This window comes from Protopterus annectens, chromosome 1.part1, assembly GCF_019279795.1.
Source record: "Protopterus annectens isolate FY-2018-M chromosome 1.part1, PAN1.0, whole genome shotgun sequence".
Lineage (NCBI taxonomy): Eukaryota > Metazoa > Chordata > Ceratodontiformes > Protopteridae > Protopterus > Protopterus annectens.
In genome coordinates, this window is record NC_056726.1 from 780,912,735 (window position 1) to 780,935,090 (window position 22,356).

General features: G+C 44.2%; 1 protein-coding gene across 2 annotated transcripts in view; it reads left to right on the forward strand.

The window, feature by feature from the left end:
- NOL6 (nucleolar protein 6) overlaps nucleotides 1–22,356 on the forward strand; it is a 1,772,660-nt gene that overhangs the window by 549,518 nt on the left and 1,200,786 nt on the right. The gene's annotated exons all lie outside the window — the stretch shown is intronic.

Below are 22,356 nucleotides of genomic sequence, written 5' to 3' on the forward strand. Positions count from 1 at the left end.
GATGCTCTTTCTCATCAGTTGTTAGCTGTTCTAGCCTGCATATCCTTAGCTTTCTGAGGATATAATGGAGGGTCCAAACCTTTGATTTTGTTATGCCTTCTAGGTTTGATGACAGCTACAGTATTCACGGTATCGTTTGCACATGTGAGGAGCGTGTGTTGCAACAGATTGCACTGGGTTGGTGGTAGCAGGGTCACCACATACTTCATGGATTTTCTTCAGGTATTAGATGCCTGTTGCTGGGCACTTGTTTGTAGACAACCATGTATAGTCTTCTTCAGGGTCAGTTGTTCTTTGTGGTCAACTTATGTTTCCGCCTGAAATTGGTTTCAGGAATATTTTTGATCTGTCCATCCATCTGCTGTTTTTTTTTTTCCTGAGCAAGAAGGAACAAGGGAATAAGAGACATTCACAGTATGGAAATGCACTCCTGGCTTGGGATTTACATGAAGTAATTGCATTAATTACGGAAGGCTGAAGAATTTTTCATATTGCTTGCTGTGGGATAGCTCAGCAGACCTTTCTCTCATAGACTTGTAACTCAGTTCTAACTGTCTTGTTTTGCCATTAGGCTGTGACCCACCCATTGGAAAATAACACTGTCTGAGTCCTTGTTACCAGCAGCATGGCTGTTGTAAGAGCTTGTTTCAAAATATATTTACTGTTGATGTTTATGTTATGGCCAGTTGGTCATCTGTTCACACCTTTACAAAACGTTGTGGGTCATGGCTTCCAGAGGTCAGGGTTTGTACTGCTTGGAGTTCTTCCCATCAAGGAAGGCACCATAGTGTCACACACATAGCAGAAAGGTTCTTATATTGTCATTTGGTTGGTAAGTTCTATTTACCCTTCCATCCCTGCCCACATTTGGGCATCCCCTCTATCCAGTGTGTGCTGTTAAAGTTCATTGCAGGCTGAGCAGTTGTATATTTGTCCTAGTATAATGTAGGGTCCTTTTTTTTTTTTTTTTTTTTTTTTTTTGCTACAGGAAATGTGTTCACTTTGTGGCTGGGGGAAAGCTGGCAAGCTGAGTCCCTAGGTGCTCTGTTAGTGTGACAAGGGACATCATGATGTGCCATATAATCATGGGAGCTTCAGAGAAAAAAATATCTGAATTGAGAAAGGAGCAAAGATGTCCCTCAGTCAAAAACTCAGTGAGAGGTTCCCCATACAGATGAATCATCAACCCCCTTTTCCCCATTTTCTAAATGGGGTTAGGGTGTCATGTCAACTGTCACCATCACGCTATTCAGTGTCACTCTCCTGTCTTTTTTTGGCACTCATGTTTGACTGTTGCAAGTCTTCTGTCACACAATCCATCCACCTGTTTGCTGGATGCCCTTGTTTTCTTTTGCCTTCTTCCTGTCTGTCCCAAATCATCTTCACTAGATTGTCTTATGCTTTCCTGCACATGTGCTCAAACCACCATAATCTGTTCTTTTTGACCATTTCTGCAATTTTATCTACTTTAACAGTGTGCATTCTACCATTTGTCTCCAGCACTTAATCTCCATTACCTTTATCTTCCTCAACTGCTGTGCCTTTACTGCCCAGGTTTCCGTGCCATACAGTAGTACCACTGTTTTGTACACCTTACTTTTCAGCTTATTTGACATTATTCTGTCTTACACCACACCTGGCACATGTGTCAGTTGGCTGCAGTCCCTCTGATTCTAGCTTTCACCTTCTCATTCAGACTTCCCATCTCCTCAACCACCCCTGCCAGTTACTTGAATCTGTTAACCTGTTCCACTATTTTCCCTTCTGTCTCGATTTTCAGCTTCTTCTGAACTCCACCATTTGCTATCATTAGAACTGTCTTATCTGTATCAGTTCCATTCCATGTCCCTTCAGTTTCCCCCTATTCTTTCCTGAATCTGTTGCTCAGTCTGCCTGTAATGCCACATTGTCTGTATACAGCAGCTTTGTTCTATCCTCTCCAACCTGATTGCTAATGTATTCCATCACCAGTATAAGCAACAGTGTGCTCGGAGTTGAACCCTTATGCACACCCACTCCCACTGGGAACCTCTCTGTAAGACCGAACAAAGTCCTTACTTGAGTTAGTGGGCCCTTGTGCGTAGCTTGCACTAATTCTACCAGTGATTCTGGGACTTTGAACCACTGCAGAACTGCCCAAATCAGCTTTCTTGCGACCTTGTCATATGCTTCCCCAGGTCTAGGAAAGCACAATTGGACTCTGTTCTCATCTCTAGGTTCTCAACTGTCTGTCTCACTGCAAGCATCGGATTGGTTGTGCTGTGTCCTGACCTGAATCTGAACTGCTCATCTCCTGTCTTACTTTCTACTACTCTGCATATTTGTGTATCAGTCACCCTCTCTAAAATTTTCATGCAGTGTGACAAGAGTTTCATACCTCTGTACTGCCCATAGTTATGCATGTCTCCTTGTTCTTGAACAGTGGCATTAGTGTGCTTATTCTCTTGTCTGGACTATGCTCTCCAAACTGCTGTGAAGTATCCTCAGGAGCCATTTTTCCCTTATCTCAGCCAACATCTTTATCATATCTGCTGTGAACACATCTGAGCCTGCTGCTTTCCCCGACTTCATTTTCCTTAGTGCCGTTCTTTCTTCTATGTTGGCTGCTCCTGTTCTCTCATTGTAGGCTATGTCTGGAGCAGTAATGGTTAATGTCTTTGCTTCATAGACACAAGGTGCCATGTTTGATTCTGACTTTAAGTCATTGAGTAGGCTTAAACTGGCTCTTCAGGGCAGTTAGCCTAATATTCACCTATGAACCTATAAAGCCTAGAAAAGTTTAGAGAATTAATTTTATTGTTTCTGAAGATGTAACTGTGAATGGGTTGCCACATCAGAGGCTGTTTTGCTGCTTCTGCTGATTTTAAAAGTTTTATTCGAACCGTATACTGAAGTAGTTTCCATTAGTAAGAAAAGTGCTAGGATATAGTTTTCAATTTTCATTGCTTTGTACTTCGTGGTAAAAGTAAATGGAAGAATAGTGGTGCACATCCTTTAGTATAGCAAAGTGCTCACAAAGTAAATAAATTCTCGAACTTTGCCTGTACGTACAGCGTTTCACCCAGCCTAAATTGAGAACTTGAAAGCAGCTTATTGTGAATGGCATCCACATAGAAGAGAAGCCTTTATACTTTAGGCAGTGGTTTAGACTCTTTCATAAGCAATACAATGTGGAAACTTGCACAACAGTTTTACCATTGCATTTGGGAGGATATGATTTAGAATGCTTGATTGTGCATTTCCTGTTTTGCTTTCTCAGATGGGCAGTATTTTTTTGGTCTTGTTCACACGGTTGGGGGGGGGTTACAACTAGGAGAACACTACTAGCTCCCTACAACACTCATTGCTTTTTTTGCCTCTCCCCAGGTCTAGATTTGGATCCTTACATTAGTCCTTGAAGCTAAACCAAGTTGATCTCGTAGTTGACAGATCACATGCCAAGAACCACACTGGTATTGTCTCTCTTACTTTGTTTAGAGGTTTGACTTAAAGCACTGCCTGAATTGCCAGTACTTCAGTCCAGCCAGGCAAAGATGAAGCTGAAAGAAGCTACGGGCCTACTTCAGCTTTCTGAGTGTAGTGCTTTTGGGGTCTATATTAGAACACCGAACATTTGAATTGTCGAGTGTTCTAATATTGACCCGTTTTCAGCGAACGCTGTAAATATCGAAGAAACAGGAAACCAAATTCTTTCCTAGAGAAAGAATTTGGTTGTCCGTTTCTGTTGCTTCGCTATTTTCAGTGCTCTGGTGGAAAGTTACGGGTCGGGTTCAGGTAAGTGTGCAAATGTGTGGACGTGTGAGTTAGGGTTAGAGCATGGGTCAGGTAAGTGTGCGATTGTGTGGACGTGTGGGTTAGGGCAGGTTAGGTGAGTTATAGTTAGGGCGCTGGTGAGGTGACTGTGCAATAGTGACGGACCTTAGGGTTAGGGTTTGGGTTAAGGTAAGTGGATAGTTAGTGGTGTGTGTATATATAGTTTAGTGTAGGGTTAGGTGTAAGAGTTTAGATGTATGTGTGTGGATTGCTGTTTGTTTGGTGTGCTTGTGTTGTTTGTATGTGTTTTGGAACAGCAAATTTTTTCCTTAGGAAAAAATTTGCAGTTCTGAATGTTCTATTTTTTTTTTTCGATTGCTAGGGTTCGATATTAGAACACTCGACATTTTGAATGTTCGATGTTCTAATATAGACACATGCTTTTGAAGGTTCCAAGAAGTAAGCCTGGCAGGAGAGTCCCTCATACTGAGTAGGGAAAATAATTAAATGCTATATTGGTCATGCACTTTTTCTCCTGTGAATGTTGCATTCTCCACTTTCTTGAGCAAAGGGTCAAGTTTGCACCTTTTGTCATCTTCTTTGACATTTTTTGTCTGCTGCTACTTAGAGAGCTGTGAAAGGTATACTTCATCCATGTTGGGGGTATCTCCCAGGGTTTTCCCCAGCACCACTCTCAGGGTTGAACAGTGATGTGCTAATTCACAACTTTCTTCCTTTAGAGTAGTCCAAGTCCACCGGTTTGGATTTGGTGGTTGCACTTAGAGTTGAGACGTCTCTATTTCCTTAAAATCCTGCAGACCTTTACAGCTAGCATTCATTGACAAGGTTCCATTGTGTCATTATTTGCCTTTAAAGCCCATTAAGTGGATCCATTTGACAGATGTTTGTTAGCACTTTAACATCAAGTGAGATTTTTCTCTGTGGATGTTAGCCTACAGTCAGGAAACATTCTCCAATGCCATCACTGTCAGACCCTGCACAGGCTTTTCCAGACTTAGTGCCTCTTTTTCTGCCTGTTGTACCAGAACTCTATTGCAACCCCTAGTGATTTGCTGTAATACATCTAACTCCTTGCACATCTGATACTCATGCGGTGCCCCACTTTGGAGCTGTAGCAAAAGAGATTATCCTTTTCCCTTGCTCTGTGTGCTTGGAAGGATGTCCAAGAATCAAGAAGCCTTTGTTTTTAGGACAGGCAAGGATTAAGTTTCTTCCCTGTGATGGCCTGTCATTTATGAAAACTCAGAGGCTGATTAAGTCCACCTCTGACCGACCTTGTTGGTCCTTCTCCACTCTGGAAATGTTGTAGTGGGCACTTGTCTAAGAGTGGTAAGCATCACATGACTGTGTGAGATTGAGGGATGAAGCCTTGACTACAACCTAGATGACCAAAGTTTGATTGGAAGCTTGGATGCTGAAGGAACCAGGTTGTGGGCAAAATGAGGAAATTGCCCATTACAGAGAAAGGGAGTGGGTTTCTTCTTGTGATCTTGGTAATCAGTGATGAGAATGGACAGTGATAATGCAATCAGAAGGCAGAATGAGTCGCTGAGTAGCAGCAGGGCTGCTAGAACACTAAAAATCACACCTTTGCCACAAGGTAACTTCCTCCCTGGCACTTAACTTGGGGGGGGGGTGATGAGAGCGCGAGAGAGAGAGCGTGCGAGAGAGAGAGATATTTGGGTTATCCCTCCCAGGGGTAGCCCTCTGTCGGCCCGAATACCAGAGGCTTAGTATTTCTGCGTTGGCTGCTGTCGCACCAGGACTGATGTCAGGTCGTCAGTGGTATAAAAATCAGGCAGCCGACGCCATTACATCAGTCTTTCTTGCTGAGCAGCCTGAAGGAGAAGCAGTTCACTCGAGTGCCGGTCGGCCGCTACCTGAATTTTTCGTTTCCGAATTGAAGCTGAAGTCTTCTAAAGCTAAGTACCCCATTGGGGATCCTTTTTTCTTGCTCTAACCGATGTCAGAAAAAGTTAACAATTGTCTCGCCTGTGGAAAGCAAATACCACACTGAGACTTTCATTCTTACTGCATTACTTGTTTAGGCCCAGACCACGACGTCCCCTTTTGCTGCTTTTGTGCTTTGTTCAACATCAGAACTGTACGTCGTCAGGCCCTTATTGTTGGTAGATATTTTCGCTCCCAGTCCTCTAACAGATCTTCCGAAAAAAACGCAAGGATAAAGACAGAGAGAGACTGCACAGGTCCAAAACTGTCGACAACACTTCCGTTAAGCCAGTTGTCAGTTCTCCTGTCCTCCGTGAGGTGCTTTTGCAGCCCCTGATGCCCGCTTCTGTGGATTTGCAGGCCTCTACAGAGACCCTTTGGAGTCTGGTGTGCCGCGAGACTCTTTTTCGACTAAGGATCCTGCGGATGTCTCTACCTTGGATGGGTCCGGAGCTGCTGAGCAGGCACCGGCTTCTGAGGAAGTACTTTGCACTACCGATACTCGACATAAAACGACAACCTAAGCTCAGGCACCTGCTTCCTTGCCTCAGACTCAAATGCTTAAAATGGCCGAAGACCTTATAATGCTTATCAGGGGAAGCCAGGATACTCCTTCCAAAAGAAAGAGACTTGTCCCCAGTAGTTTTATCTGAACAGGAGTCCACTGACTCTGATGCATCTGAATATGAAGCTATGCAACCCCTCTCTGCTTATGAGGATTCTGATGCAGAGGAATCCATCCCTTCAGCCTCTCCACCCGAGGACTTTTCCTTTGGGGAAAACCCTACATACTTTAAGGGAGCATTTCCAATGGGAATGTCAAGCCTGTCCTCAGTCAAAAAAAAGAGATTCATGGAATTCTTAGATCTTCCATAGCACAGACCTCTCGCCATCCCTCCTGTCCTGGATGTTGTGGATGATGTTTTTATGGAATCCAGTCTGACCCCTGGTACCCTTCCTCCTGCTCCCAGTAAACCTGACAGGTACTATAGAGTCCCTGACTTTCACAAATTTCTTTTCAAAAATCCTACTGCTGACCCCAAGGTTCTCTCTCAAGGACCTAAAGGAATCAAAGCAACTTCAGCAAAGAATCCCACCACCTCAGATAGGGATTCCCTAGCTTTAAACAGATGGGGTAAAAAAGTATGCACCTCTGCTACTGTTGCTGTTAGAGCACTAAATTGTCAGTTCCGTATGCTGAAATATCAGCAACATACCATGGAACTCCTCAAACAAAAAATATCTTCTTTCCCTGCTTGGGCAGAAAATAGAGTTACAAGAGCTAATGCATTCTGCAAGTCATGTAACTAAGCACACCTTACAATGTGGTTTTGATGCCCTAGAAGCATCTTGCAGGGCAGCAGTCACTGGTTCTGTCCTTAGAAGGCATGCTTGAATTAAGGAACTGCCCTTGCCAGACCATGTCAAATCCAAATTATTGGACGCACCCTTGCACAAACCTATTTGGCACCAAGGCAGAAGAGGTCTTACAAAAAGATGAAAGAAAAAAATAAATCTATGCAGACAGTTAAAGACTTCTTACAGGTCCAGCCACCGAGGTTCAGTAGGTATTGCCCCTCCAAGCACTGGTGCTTTCCTGCCCCCTCCAAGTCAGCTCAGCCCAGACCCAGGGAAGCAGGCCCACCAGACAACAGCCACAGGGAATGCAGAGATCTAAGCAATGGATTCCCTTCTCTTCAAAGCCAGGGAGTGCAAAGACACACCCCCTTATGGTAAGAACTCACAATGACTTTACATTTCCACGCCCTCCCTCTGCCCACCTGCTCTTGCCCCTCAGAGGAAAACTCTCCTTCCACGCAAGCAACTGGGCCACTGTTACCAACGATCGCTGGGTCTGTAACATAGTGTCCCAGGGATACAAATTTTATTTCCACACTCTGCCAACCCCAAAAGGGTTCCCAGATCTTCCCCCAAACCAATGGGCAGAGGCCAAAAAGCAAGTCCTTTCCCTGCTGTCTATGAGGGCAATAGACCATGTTCCTGCAGAACAGATAGGCCAGGGTTTCTACTCCAGACTTTTCCTGGTACCCAGAAAAGAGGGCAGATGGTGCCCTATTCTAAACACCGTTCTGGTGATAGCAAAATTCAAAATGCTCACCCTCCAGCAGCTTCAACCTATGCTTTCCAAGGATGCTTAGTTAGCCACCCTAGACATAAAAGAAGCCTACCTGCACATCCCAGTCATGGAATCATGCAGAAAATACCTACATTTCAGGGCAGGATCACTGCACTTTCAGTTCTCTGCACTTCCCCTTTGGCTTATCCACCTCTCCCAGCATTTTCACAAAATGTCTGGCTCCTGTCATTGCTTTCTGCAGACAAAGAAATATTCAGATTTACCCATACTTAGACAACTGCATGATTCAGGGAGACAGGAAAAGCTGCTAAAGCAGTTTTGTAAAGGACTTCAACAAAAAGAAATCCAAACTAGTACCTACACAAAAAAAATGTATTCCTGAGAGCAAGCCTTGGACACAGCATCCCAGATGGCATTCCTTACACCAGAAAAACAATCCTACCTGACAGCCTACTTCTCTCAACTAGCCATCAACTAGCCACCAGGAACCAGATATCTGCAAGGAGAATCCTAGGGTTCATGGTGTCTTGCATTCTACTCATTCCATATGCCAGACTGCATATGAGGAAACTTCAGTGGTGCCTAAAAAGCCTTTGGTGTCAGCACTCTCAAGACCTGGAAGCTATTATATCAGTGATACCTTGTCTAAGGAAAGAATTTCTTTGGTGGGCAGCTGCATGCTACCACAACAAGGGACTTCCCTTCTCACAACCCCACACCGCCCAGACCCTCACCACAGAAGCAACAAACTATGCCTGGGGTGCACACCTGGACAGCAGCTGCATTCAGGGCCAATGGAGCCCAAATCAAATACATCTGCACATCAACCAAAAAGAGATTTTAGCTGTTCAGCATGCCCTGAAAGCTTTCAGACCCTACTCTCCCTGGGGCCTCTACTGATCAAAACGGACAACACCACGGTGATGTGGTATATCAACAAGCAGGGAGGGACTCGCTCTTAGCCCCTGTACAGGCTCGCCATGACCCTTTGGCACACGGCCTCAGCCATGCAGCTACACCTGTTTGCACAATTCCAGCCAGGCTCTCTAAACTCTCTGGCAGACAACTTAAGCAGAAACCTGCTAGACCGACACGAGTGGCAGCTAGACCCAAGAACTTTCACCCTTGTTACCCAGAAATGGGGGACCCCGAAGGTCGACCTCTTTGCCTCCCACTCCAGTCATCAGCTCAGCAAATTCTGCACCAGGGAACCATAAAGCAAGGCCTGGAAAGTGGATGGTCTATCCTTCCAGTGGGTAAACCTCTTGGTCTATGCATTTCTCCCTCTACGACTCATTTCAAGTGTACTACTCAAAATAAGGGAGGAAAATCCAAGGACAATCCTAATTGCCCCAGACTGGCCATGCCAGCACTGGTACAAACTGCTGTGCAGCCTGTCACCATGGCACCTACCTCAGATCCCAACACTCCTGACCCAGAGGAATGGTGATTTCATGCATCCCCAATTGCAGACCCTCACTCTGGCAGCCTGGTTTATTCCCTGACCTCTACTCAAGCTGCCAGTCTAGGCAAACAAGTTCTAGATGTTATACGTGAGGCCAGACACCCCAGCACTAGAAAGTCTTATGCTGACCAGTGGAGAAGGTTTTGCACCTGGATCCAGGCTAAGGGAGCTAGAATAGCACAGCCCTCCCTACCTCTCATCCTGGGTTACCTGGCAGACCTAGTACACAGGGGTCTATCATTTTCTTCTATTAAAATTCATGCCTCTGCCATCATTGCTCATTTCAGCACAGAGCCACCTCTCTTCTCACACTCTCTCATCAAACAGTTCCTAAGAGGGGCTAACAACTTGAGGCCACCCAGAAGAGCTCTTACCCCAGCTTGGGACCTAACTTTGCGTTAGAAAAGCTCACCGTGCCCCCCTTTGAACCTGCCACTTCAGCAGAGTTAATAATTCTCTCTTGGAAGACAGCCTTGATTCTGGCCATCACTTTAGCTAGAAGAGTATCAGAGCTACAAGCACTTATGACTGTAGAGCCCTTCATCTTTTTCCATGCTGACAGGGTCTCCCACAGGACTAACCCATCCTTCATGCCAAAAGTGGTGTCCATTGTGGCTCTCAACCAATCAGTTCATTTTCCCACCTTTTTCCATAACCCACAAAACAAAGAGGAAAAGATTCTGCACTCTCCAGATGTGCACAGACAGCTCAGATTTTACCTAGACAGGACTAAATCTTTTAGAAAAAACTGATCAATTGCTAGTCAGCTTCGCTGCAGGAGCAGAGGGCAAGGCCACATCCAAACAAACAATTGCCAAATGGGATAGCGCACTGCATCCATTTCTGCTACAAACAGCATGGGAAACTGCCCCCAAAGGGGGTCAGGATGCATTCCACCAGGGCAACCTCCGCCTCTGCAGCTTTCCTCAGAGGGGTCCCCATCAGGGACATCCTAGAGGCTACAACATGGACATCTGTTCATACCTTCACCAAGCATTTCCACCTGCCTATCTTCTCCAAATCCAGGGCAGGCTTTGCCACCACAGTCTTGCAGGCCATTCTAACCAGGCCCCCAGTCTTCTTGACTGCCTCCACCCTTTTCTTCAGCTTTGGGAATTAACCGAAATGTGATGACTGCATCAGTGAAACACGAAGAACATAGTACAGTTGTGTACACTTACCATAAATGTAGATGTTCGAGTGTATTCACTGTTGCAGTCCTGGTTTTCCTCCTTCCATCCCCCTTGTCTTCTCTCTCCTTACAAGTAATTTTTGGTGTTTACTTTCTGCTGGTGGTGTTCTTCCACCATAACCTCATTCCCTATTGGGGGCTGCTGACAGGGCAAAAAAAACTGATGTAATGGCATCAGCTGGCTGATTTTATACCACTGACGACCTGACATTAGTCCTGTAGCGACAGCAACCGACGCAAAAATACTAAGCCTCTGGTATTCGGGCCGACTGAGGGGCTACCCTGACAGGATAACCCAAGTGTGATGACTGCGACAGTGAATACACTTGAACATCTACATTTATGGTAAGTGTATGCAACTGTACTTTATGAAGGGAGCATTTTAAGTAGTTGAAGGAGATTTCAGTGAATGCAAAGTTACCAAAGACAGTTCACCGAAACTACCTTCAGTGAAAGTGGAGATTGTCTTTTTCTCCATTGTTGTGCGACATTGGAGTTGGTATATATAATTCCAAGGGGTGTGGGGCATGCAGTGGGGCTTGTCCCCCTACAAAAAATGTTTATTCACTGAAGGTGGCTTGGGTGAATTGGTTTTGGGTTATTTGCATTTATCAAAACTGCCTTCAGTTTATCAACATGAATCCATTGTGAAATGCAGTATGTTTTTCTGTGTTAGATTATATTAACAAATTAGATAAATTTGTTCAGCTGTGTTGAGATAAAGTTTAAGCTTTAATGTAAGGAGATTGTGCTGGTAGGGATGACTACAACTAGAGGTATAGAGAATAGGCAATGGGGGGCTGGAATTTACTGGAGAAAACTGGCAAATGAACCAAGGTATTTGGAAGAAATTACTACAAAGAGAGAGAGAGAAAGGTAATAGTTGTGGAATAAGGTCAAGAAGTTATTTGGAATACAGGCCTTCTCTACCTGGGAGTAATATCAGACTGTAAGCAAAGAGAAAAGGATAAGGGAATCCTAAGTAAAACACCAGCTCTGGTAGAATCTTTAGTTGAATCTATAATCTGCTGTTATAAAAGGAATAAGAAGGGCATGTAAAATATTGTATTACTTTAAGAATCAAGAGGAGGTTAGAAAAGATTGGGAAAAGATACTAGATAAACAATTTACAAGAGAACAGTGGGAGGACATATGTAAAGCTGCCAGTTATGCAACAAAGTCTAGAAGGTTTAAGATTTTTGCTTAGAAATATTTTGCATAGGTAGTTTTATACCCCAAGCAGACTCCAAAGAACTCTTCCTCAAGTTGATGGCAAATGTTTGAAGTGGGATGGGCCTGTTAAAAAAAATTCCCTACGGAATACTCTTGTGTCAAAAATATTGGGTAGTTATGCAAATGGGTGTAACTAAGGGCACTATTTTTGTGCTGGAGCACAACATTGCCCGGACATAGTAAGGCCCTGTCAAGTTTAATTCTGGTGGCTGCCAAAAAATCAAATGACTATAAAACTGAATATTTTCGTCTCATTTTTTTATATCATAAAAACCTGGCAATTTAACAGAGGTCTGTAAACCTTTTATAGCCACCGTAGATGATGCTTTGATTTATTTAGTGAATCCAGAGAGAAATATCAGTAGACTATTTCAGTTACCAGATCAGATTTGGGTTGTTGTTAGGCTATAAAATAAATAAATAACACAACAGCATGAACAATAGCTGTGAATTTTAAATCTTCACAGGCTTTACAAGTGAAGGATGAATTTTTTGGAAGTAAAAGCATATTAAATGTCTCAGAAAATGGTTAAGACTTGAGCTTAAGCATTCCATTAATAAAATTGAAGTCAGAGAATTCTGGGTACAAGCTTTGTATTTTTTGTTAACCTTGTATTATTGTTTGACTTTCAGGCATTTTGTGCAGATGGCTCAGTAGATTTTATTAGAGCTTTTCAACATATGATAAACTTCGTATGGGTTGAAAAGACTCTTCTTGGAACAAAGTCATAAATAGAGGAATTTTATTTGTTCCTGATATGGTTCTGTAACACGAAACAGTATAGCTAAAATTAATTTATTTGTAATTTATATGTGAATGAGGCTGAATAGAAAAGGCTAGTAGTGGTGATGTTTGGGAATACTGAAAATGTTTGAATGATATAGTCATTATGGGCATATATTACTAGGAGAATAGGTCTTCCCTATGTGGTTAAGTAGATGGTAATGACATCACACATTTATATATTGGATTTAGTGGGTCATGATTCATAGTTGGTTCCACTGCATCCTATTAGAAACAGTAAAATTGATCTACACTTGTTTGCGAAAGTAGAAAAAAATTATAAGAAAAAATGGGAAATCAGTCCTTTTGTTAAACTTAGCTGTATACACAAAAATATCCTGTATCCATTTTTAAGACTTAAATTAGAAGGAATGATTGGTACATCTAGATCTTAAGGATTGATGAGTCATTGCCACTTCACCCTCATTATTTTTTTAGGAGTATGCATTAGAAGTTTGAAGTGCACCTCAAGTAGTTAAAGGGTTACTTAGTTAAGCATGTAAGGAATTGGATGCTTTGTGTGCATAGATAATGGGTAAAATGAGCAGAAATTACAGCATCGTAACTCTTTGCCTACAGTTTGAATAAACACTGTACCACATGACTGAGGCACTGGTATAGGTGCCTTATTTACTTTGTGGTACTGTAGCTTTTTTCTTACCTTAAAGTCGTCATGAAGCCGGTTTTAAAATATAAAAATAAAAAAAAGTTTTGTCATTTGTAACACACAAATTAATTACTTGGGCAGTATGTACTGTAATAGCAGTAATTACCCCACAACTTCTCATTAAAATCTGTGGGAAATTTCACTTAGAAGTGACAGGTAATGCAATTTATTAACATGATTTCTCAAGTGTACCCCTACGTACCTAGTGACGGGGCGTGAGTAGCCAGCCCATACCATCTTACTGTGCAGTCTAACAATCATGCTCAGTTGCATTTGGTAAATAATCAGTGTTTTCCTAAAAGTCTTTAGTAATGTGACGAAAGACTGTTGTGAGCTGCAGACACATGGATCTTCAGGAATGGTTTTGTTTTCCAAGTGAGCCTTTTAATTTCTGACCTGAAACAAGATAGATCTGTGAGCAGTTATAATAGTAGATAATAATCATAGTACAGCAGACAATTTTATTTTTTTACCTCAGTTGGTGTGTGTGTGTGGGTGTTGGGGGGGGGGGGTAGTTCCTATAGCAGCAATTTCAGCCCTACAGCAGCAACTTAAAATACATTGCTGATTTTGATTTTTGATGTTGGTGACAAGTGATTACTAGAAGTGGCTGTCTGTTTGGGGGGGGGGGTAATTAGTGGATGTAAACAAAGGATAATTTAGGATAATCACAATAACAAGATCATTGCTGTGGCTTGGTTGGGGGGGGGGTGGGTGGCTAGGGACAAAGCATAGTGTCTGAAAATTTCCAAAGAGAAATACATTTGCTGTGATGTTTTACTTGTTCTGACAGGAAACCAGGTAGACCTCTGGGTATTACACACAGTGCACACTGCCCACAATATGTACATCATTTATTTGGTTGTTTGTTTTATTGTATTTTTATAACAGTCTGTGGTGGGGGTGCTTTAACATAAAGTGCTAATACATTGTTGTGGCTGCTATTTCACTACTTTTGGCAAAGTGGATGAGAGGTGATTGCTAGAAATTGCTGGCTGTGTATGTGTGGAGAGGCAGACTATGTATTATGACAACAAGAGGTAGTTGCATGATTCATGCAAAACAGTCATTGTTACTAGCTGTGGGGAGGGTGATGTGTATAAGATCCCAAGAGCAAGAGGTTGAAATAAAAGTATTGTGGCCATTGTTTCATTTTACTTTTCTCACAATCTGATATCAGAGGTATGTACAGAAGCTGGATCGTTTTGAAAAAGGGGTGAGAAGACATGCCTCATGTGAGTCATTACATGATCATTGTAGAGTAAGCATAATATTGCTTAATGGGGGACAGTGTATGTGTCTAAATAGTGGCAAGTTCAGTCATGACACAACTGTTTTTCATTTTCTTCTCATTGAGACATTTGAAGCATGAAGAATGTGGGTAACATTTTGGGGAGGGAACTGGATGTCTATATAAAAGAAAGAAAACAGCAGTTACAAAATCACTTCTGAATGGTATTGATATTGTTTGTTGCATGAGATGAAATCTGTTAAAAAGGAATATAGCTATTAGATTTATGCAAATCCTTTGCATTCAGATGAAGTGTACCTGCTCAGAAGGGCACACTCCAGTGGAACAGCTTGCATGTGCTTTGTACCAAATTATCGTATTAGAGGTCCATTTTTTTTGTTGAGAACTGACGTTGGGGAACAGTAAACCCAGCATTTCAGAGTGCTTTTCTTGTCTGACAATATGTGTAGTTTGCAAATGATAGCTGTTTGACCTATACACAAAAGGCTGGGTAAAACTGTTAACCAGAATATTTGTGTACTAAGTTTGTGTTATGTCAGAATTAAAAGTCCCTATTTGTGGCACCAGTTTTTTTTTCCATTTGTAATATGCTGTGACTACATAGCTTTAAAGAGGCTAAAGCTGCAGAAGTAATTTGAGCTGGAAGTTTTGTGGTTAGACTTGCAGTCTTAGGATTGTTTTGTAGCTAAACACCCGGCTATTACCTGAATGTTCTGTAATGAAATCTCAAAAGTGGTGTATAGATTCAACAGGTAACACATTTGCCTTGGGTACAGAAGGCTGTGGGTGTAATATTCCCGCACCAGTTTACATGTGGTTCTGACACTGCAGTACAGCATAAGGGGGGTACTGCACTCTTGAGGATGTTGTCCTCTGCATGAAACATTAAACCAAGGTCCCTTCTACTTCATTTTTGGTGGTAGCTCAGGTGGATGTAAAAGATTCACAGCATCTTTTGAAAAAAGTAGGGTAAGTTCCCTGATGACCTGATCAAATTTTCCCTAACAGTATAAATGCCACCTTGGCTTTCCCTTGTCATCATTGCCTGAAAGACTCATAATTAAACCTCAAAGAATGACTGTGTATATCCTTTTAGGGGCTGGCACCAGTGGATATAGTTCATATGCTTTTACTGCCATAGTCTGACAGATTCCAAGTTATGCTCTTCTTTCATTTTGGGTACTGTGGAGAACTTCTGCTGAGTACAACAGTGGCTTAAAATACATTTTGGAGTTGTGAATGTATCAGAAGTAGAAATCCACTATATTTCATACACACACACACACACACACACACACACACACACACACACACACACGCGCACTGTGTGTGTTGCGCTGGAAAGTCTGAAGTTAGAATTGCAGTCTAAGATGTGTTTTGTAGTTAATCTCTATTATTTTCTGAAATTCATAATGAAATCTCTAAGCAGCAAGAATATAGCCTTTCAAAGGCAGTCCTCAATGGCTTTAGTACATATGAATGTGCTTCTACTATTTTGACATTTTGTATGCTCTTGTGAACTTAGTATTCTGAGTTCATTAATGACTCAAAAATATTTCTTTACTGAATTGCCAATATGTCAGAAATAAACTTAGAATATTTCACAAAAAAGACCTATGTATATTTTTCAGTTGTAGCATGCCATAGCTATAATGCCTTCATATTGCCAAATTTGTGGTTAGAACTACAGTCTTGTGTGTGTTTTGTAGCAGAATGCATTGTTGTTTTTACCTAGAAGTTTCATAATGAAATGTCAAAGCTGAAAAGAAGTGTAGCCTTCAAAAATAGACCTCAGTGGCTTAGTTCATGTGCTTTTATTGTCAAATTCTGACCATAATTGATTTTCATTGTGGTTGGCATGGTGAGGGTTGCTAGTACATCAGAATTGAAAAGTATTTTCTTTTCTCATAATTACAAACAATGTTATGTAGTCCAATCTCGCCTACATTCTTACCCGTGGGTTCGGAGCCGAATATTGGCTCCGACTTGGCCAAACTTTTCTAGCTCAAAGTCTTCTATTGGCTGGGCTAAGCAGGTATCCCATGCTGCACTGCTCCATATCCCCAGATCTCGTTTGCCGCTCGTGTAGCTCGGATGTGGTCTCTCTCTCTTGGCTGTGGCTAAGTACCCTTTTTCTTCTTATTGAGAGAATTTGTTACAAACAAAAGCTATTTTAATAGCTATTTCTATTGGTGTTTTTGGGTATAATCTGTCGTGTGATTATTTTTTGTGGTATCCCACTAGCTGTTCCAACGGGCTAGGCCCGTTTCAGTTAGAGGACCTAGTCCGTCCCTTTACTTGTTCCTGTGTTTGTTTTTGCTTCTAAAACCGTTTGAATTAGAGGTTTTAGCATCTGTCTTCCTTGTTCTGTATGCGAGTTTGGTCTAAAACCGTTTTAGTTAGAGGTTTTTAGCCTAGTCGTCTTAGTGTCCCTTCTGAGGAGTGTGTGTGCTGCTGTTTGTGGAAAATTTTGTTCCTGCGCGTAGTGTGGTGTTTTTGTGCGACTGAAGTTGTTTTCCAGTCAGGCAGTGACTTGCTCGTATTGGTATTTGTGACTAATTTTCAAGATGTCCAAAGATTCTAAGGAGCACAAACCTTCGGGTTTTAAAAAGTGCTCTAAGTGTGGTTATAAGATGTCCATCACCGATGTGTCAGTATGCGTTTATTGTCTGGGAGCAATCCACCTGCAGGAGTCCTGCAGCTTCTGCCATGCTTTTAGTCCCAGGGTGCACCAAGAAAGAAAGAATAAGTTAATTCTGAAGGGACTCTTGAAACCCTCGTTCGAAGAGGCCATGGATCCTGCTTCCAGTTCAAAATCAAAATCCACAAAATCAAAAAAGAGATCTCCGGCTCCTTCAGTCTCCTCGGAGCCACCGGAGAAAGTGATGAAACTAGCTTCGACCTCCTCGGCTCCTCTGTCCTCAGGGCCGCAGGAAGGGTCGGTTTTGATGAAACCGGTGTCGGCTCCAATGATATTGGAACCTCTTTGGAGCCGATCGCCCAGTACTAGACCAGTGTCACCTGAGAGGAGATCTCGATCTCCCTTCCTGTCCTCCAAATCCTCCAGGACACTTTCAGATGTGGATGTCGATAGGGTGGTGCAGAGGCTCCTTCAGTCACTGGTTTTGGCTAAATTGTTCTCCGCTCTGTCCCAGTCGGCTCCGGAGCCCATCCTGATACCTTCTTCGATTATTCCTCCTCCGAGCGCATCTCTGTCTTCGGAGCCGGAATACCCCGCTCCATGTGATGTTCCTAGGTCAGTTCCGATGGCCCCTCTGGGCTTAGTGCCAACATTGGCTCTGACCCCGTCGGCGCCGCCCACGGGGTTCAAGACTCTGGATTCTTCAGTCGTACCAGAGGGGGACACCTTTCGGTTCCTAGTCTCCCACTCTGTGCCTCGGCTCGTGGAACCCCGACTCCTGTCATGGTTTCAGAGGCTGGCTGGTCCTCTGACTCGGGGGGGGGGGGGCAGCCTTTGAGGCCATGCTGAGTGCGCTGGCCAGATCTTCAGCCACATCATGCGGGTCGGTCATTCTGTCCCCTGCCACTCTGGTGAGAGCCTCTGATCACCTCCTATCTGTAGACAGCGGAGCACCAAGGCCTAGGGATACCCCCACGAGTGGTCCCCAAGTTTCTGAGGGCCCCTTAGAGTTTTTGCCTGAGGAGCCCCCTAGAAAGAAAACGTGCAAGAGGAAGCACATAGACTCCCAGGATGAGTCTCTCACCTCAGATACTGACCTGGAGGAATCAGAGGGGTCCCCCAAGTCATCCTCTGACGTTTCTTTCTCCGACATCCTGGAGATATTGAAACAAAGAGGTGACTGGCCATCCAAAGCCCCCTCCAATGAGGAGTCGGTCTTCCTGAAGGCTTTTGGTGCTCAACCCTCTGCCTCCTGGGTGTCCCCATCCTTCGATGAGTTCCTGGATTTAATTTGTCGGAGGGTGTGGGAGAACCCTGATTTTGTGGAACCCTTACCCAGGAGACGCAATAAATTCCTGTCTGCTCCCCTGGGTAAGGAGTTTTTATCCAAAGGAGTCCCTGTAGATACCATGGTGGCAGCGGCTGCCACTCAGAAGGAATTAGCCGAGACTTCTTCCTCCGTCCATCTCCTAACAAGGAGTCTAGGACCATGGACTGGTATGGGAAGTGTACCCTCTCGTCAGCAACCTTTACCTTATGGTCGCTGAACTACCGGTGTCACTTTACTCGGCTCCAGAGAGATCTCCTCAAGGAGTTAGGAGATACTCTTGCGCGCAACATTCCTGAAGCGGTGGCCCAGACGGTTAATGCCCAGGTGTCTACCCTCAATTCCATCAACTCCTCCATGCAGCTCATTTCATATGCAGCTGAGGGAGCGAGTAGGGCAGCAAGCTCAGGAGTCACCCTTAGGAGGCAAGCCTGGATGCTCCTTTGTCATTTCTCGGAGGCCTTCTCAAGTCTTCTTTCACTGACGCCCCCTTTGATGGTTCTTCTTTGTTTGGAACCAAGGTGAAAGACACCCTCACCAGGTGCGAGCAAGAGGGAAAGACTCTGTCTGCTGTAGGGGTCCGTTTTTCCCTTCCCTCTAGGCCTTACCAAAGGCCCACAGGGGTGGGAAGATGTGATTCAGAAAATCACAGAGGTTTTTTCCCAGTGCACAAGGTGAGCCCCCCTCCAGAGGCAGAGGAGGGGGAGGGTTATTCATGGAGACGCCACCCTAGAGGCAGAGGAGGCCCCTGCAATTCTGGAGACCGCCATTCCTTTCGCGGCTCTCCCTACCGTCATTCCTGATGGAATGCCTGACTCTGCGTTTCCTGAGCCAGTCGGGGGTCGAATATCATTATACCCGGAAGCCTGGCAAAGCATTACCCAGGACCGATGGGCATTACGAATAATTTCCGGAGGTTATCACATACCCTTTTCGTCAGATCCCCCTCCAGTCAGAAAAATCCTGGACGTTCCACCCAGTCGGAGGGATCATGCAGCCTCAGAGGTTTCAAAGCTGCTAGAAAAAGGAGCCATCCAGCATGTCCCCTCAGATCAGATCGGATTAGGGACTTTCTCAAGATTCTTTTTGGTGCCGAAAAGAACAGGGGACCTGAGACCCGTATTAGATCTCAGCCAACTGAACAACTATGTGCAAAAGTCCAAGTTCCGTATGGTCTCACCACGGCCCCCACAGTGTTCACCAAGTGTATGGCGGTGGTGACAGCTCACTTGAGACGTCAAGGATTCCAAATGTTTCTGTATCTGGACGACTGGCTCCTCACCCCCCCCCCCCCACCAGGCGTCTACTAATCCAAACCAGGGACACTACCATCACTCTCTTTCAACAGTTGGGCATCACACTGAACTGGGAAAAATCTGCCTTGTTGCCCTCACAGCGTGTCATTTTTATAGGTGCAGAGCTAGACACCATTCAAATGCGAGTCTTTCTACCGCAGGAAAGAATCAGAGTCTTACAGCAGCAGGTGCACACCCTGCTACTCCTGAGGAAAGCGAAGGCAAGATGGGTTCTCCAACTCCTGGGGACTATGGCATCAACAATTATGTTAGTCCCTCTAGCGAGATTGCACATGAGGCTCCTTCAATGGCTCCTCTTTGCTCAATGGTCTCTCCAGAGACTTCCACTTTCCCACCCTATTTTGCTCACGGACAGATGCAAACAGGATCTCAGTTGATGGCTTTGCACCAACAATCTGGACAGGGGAAAACCTTCATTCCACCACCCCCGGCTGCCACAGTGACCACGGACGCCTCCCAGATGGGGTGGGGGGAGCATTATCTCGACAGGACAGTCCAAGGCACGTGGCAAGATCATGAGATACATCTGCATATCAACGTCCTAGAGATGATAGCAGTGCTACTTGCGTTGCAGGCACTTCAGTGCTCTCTACCTCTTGGGACTATTGCAATACACTCGGACAATATGTCAGTGGTGTGGTATCTGAACAAGCAGGGAGGAACCAGATCTTACTCCCTGTGCAGAGAGGCCATGCGAGTGTGGCAGTGGGCAGTATCTTCCCAACGGTTTCTGGTGGCAACGCATATTCTGGGGAAGTCCAACGTTATAGCAGACAGGCTAAGCAGAGCTATTCTGATGCCTTACGAGTGTTCCCTGAATAGTCTAGTTGCAGAACAAATATTCAGCAGGTGGGGTCAGCCTTGCTGTGACCTTTTTGCCAGCCCCCTCAATGCCAAATGCAGCAGCTACTTCATGCTGATCCCTCCCACAGGGAGAGTCACCCAGGGACGCTGTAGTCCACGATTGGCTCTCCGGTCTGCTTTATGCTTTCCCTTGCTATCAAAAGTGATTAAAAAAGTGCAGTCCTTGGGAAGCAGAATGATTCTGATTGCTCCACATTGGCCTTGTCAAGTCTGGTTCCTCTTTCTCCATCCCTACATTGTGGACACACCTTGGGCTCTGAACCCACAACCAGACTTACTGACACACATGTTGGGGCAGTTCCACCTCTCTTTGCGGACCCTCCGGTTGACAGCCTGGCTACTCAACTTCCGTCATTAGTTAGGCTTCATCACTTTTCACCTGAGGTAATTCATATTTATCTTCCACTCATAAGGCCTCTACTAGGAAGATTTATTCCAGCAAATGGAAGAGGTTTTCTGTTTGGGCTCATACACATGGAATTGACCCTTACACAGCTCCAGTTGCTTCCGTCTTGGAGTTTTTGTCTATGCTTTTCGAGCAGGGCTCAGCGTCTGATACCGTTAAAGTTCAATTGGCAGCGATTTCTAATTTTCATGTTGCTAATGAGCCTAGTCTGATGGTTCACGGACTCTGTAAGGCTTTCCTGAAGGGCACTCTGTTACTCCGTCCTCCTGTTTCAGAACCGATCATGCCCTGGGATCTAACTTTTGTTCTGCAAGCCCTTACTTCACCACCCTTTGAGCCTGCAGCTACCTGTGACTTAAAATTCTTGACCTGGAAAACTGCCTTTTTAATAGCCATCACATCAGCCAGACGCGTTTCAGAAATTCAAGCTCTTTCTATTAAACCTCCATACTTGATCTTTCATAAGGACAGGGTTTCTCTTAGACCAAGCCCTTCCTTTCTTCCTAAAGTGGCGTCCATATCTAATCTTAATCAGTCTATTGAGTTGCCAGTGTTTTTTCCCCAGTTTTCGAACAAGGCAGAATTTAAATTTCATCAGTTGGATGTACACAGACAGTTACGTTTCTATCTGCACAGAACCAAAGATCTCAGAAAATCTGATCAGCTGTTTGTCTCCTTTTTGGAAAACAGAATTGTCACCTGTCTCCAAAATCACCCTATCCAGATGGATATCAAATTGCATTTCTTTCATTCTTTCACTTATTCCTCAGGGGGTAAAGACCTTCCATTTCCAGTCAAGGTTCACTCTACTCGGGCTGTATCTACATCTACAGCCTATCAGGCCAGATTGTCTATGGATGATATTGCAGCTACTTGGGCATCTCCTCACACCTTTGTTACTCATTACAAGCTGGACATGGTATCTAGGGTCAGGTCTTCCTTTGGTTCTACAGTACTCAGGAGTATCTTCCTCTGAGCCGCCCAGGATGGAGGTGCTGGAGACGCTGTCCCACGGGTAAGAATGTAGGTGAGATTGGACTACATAACATCAAGAAGTTATGTAATCACCATAACGTTTGATGTATGTAGTCCATCTCGCCTCACATTCTTACTTTCCCTCCCACCTTCCCCCTTCCTGGAGTATCTGGAGGTTAGGTCTGATTTACAGAGTTCCTTTCATTTTTAGCTTCTTCTTCTTTACTTGGATGTTGTTATGCATGGGGTATGAATGAGTATTCGCAGCAAATTAGATCTGGGGATATGGAGCAGTGCAGCATGGGATACTTGCTTAGCCCAGCCAATAGAAGACTTTGAGCTAGAAAAGTTTGGCCGAGTCGGAGCCGATATTCGGCTCCGAACCCACAGGTAAGAATGTGAGGCGAGATGG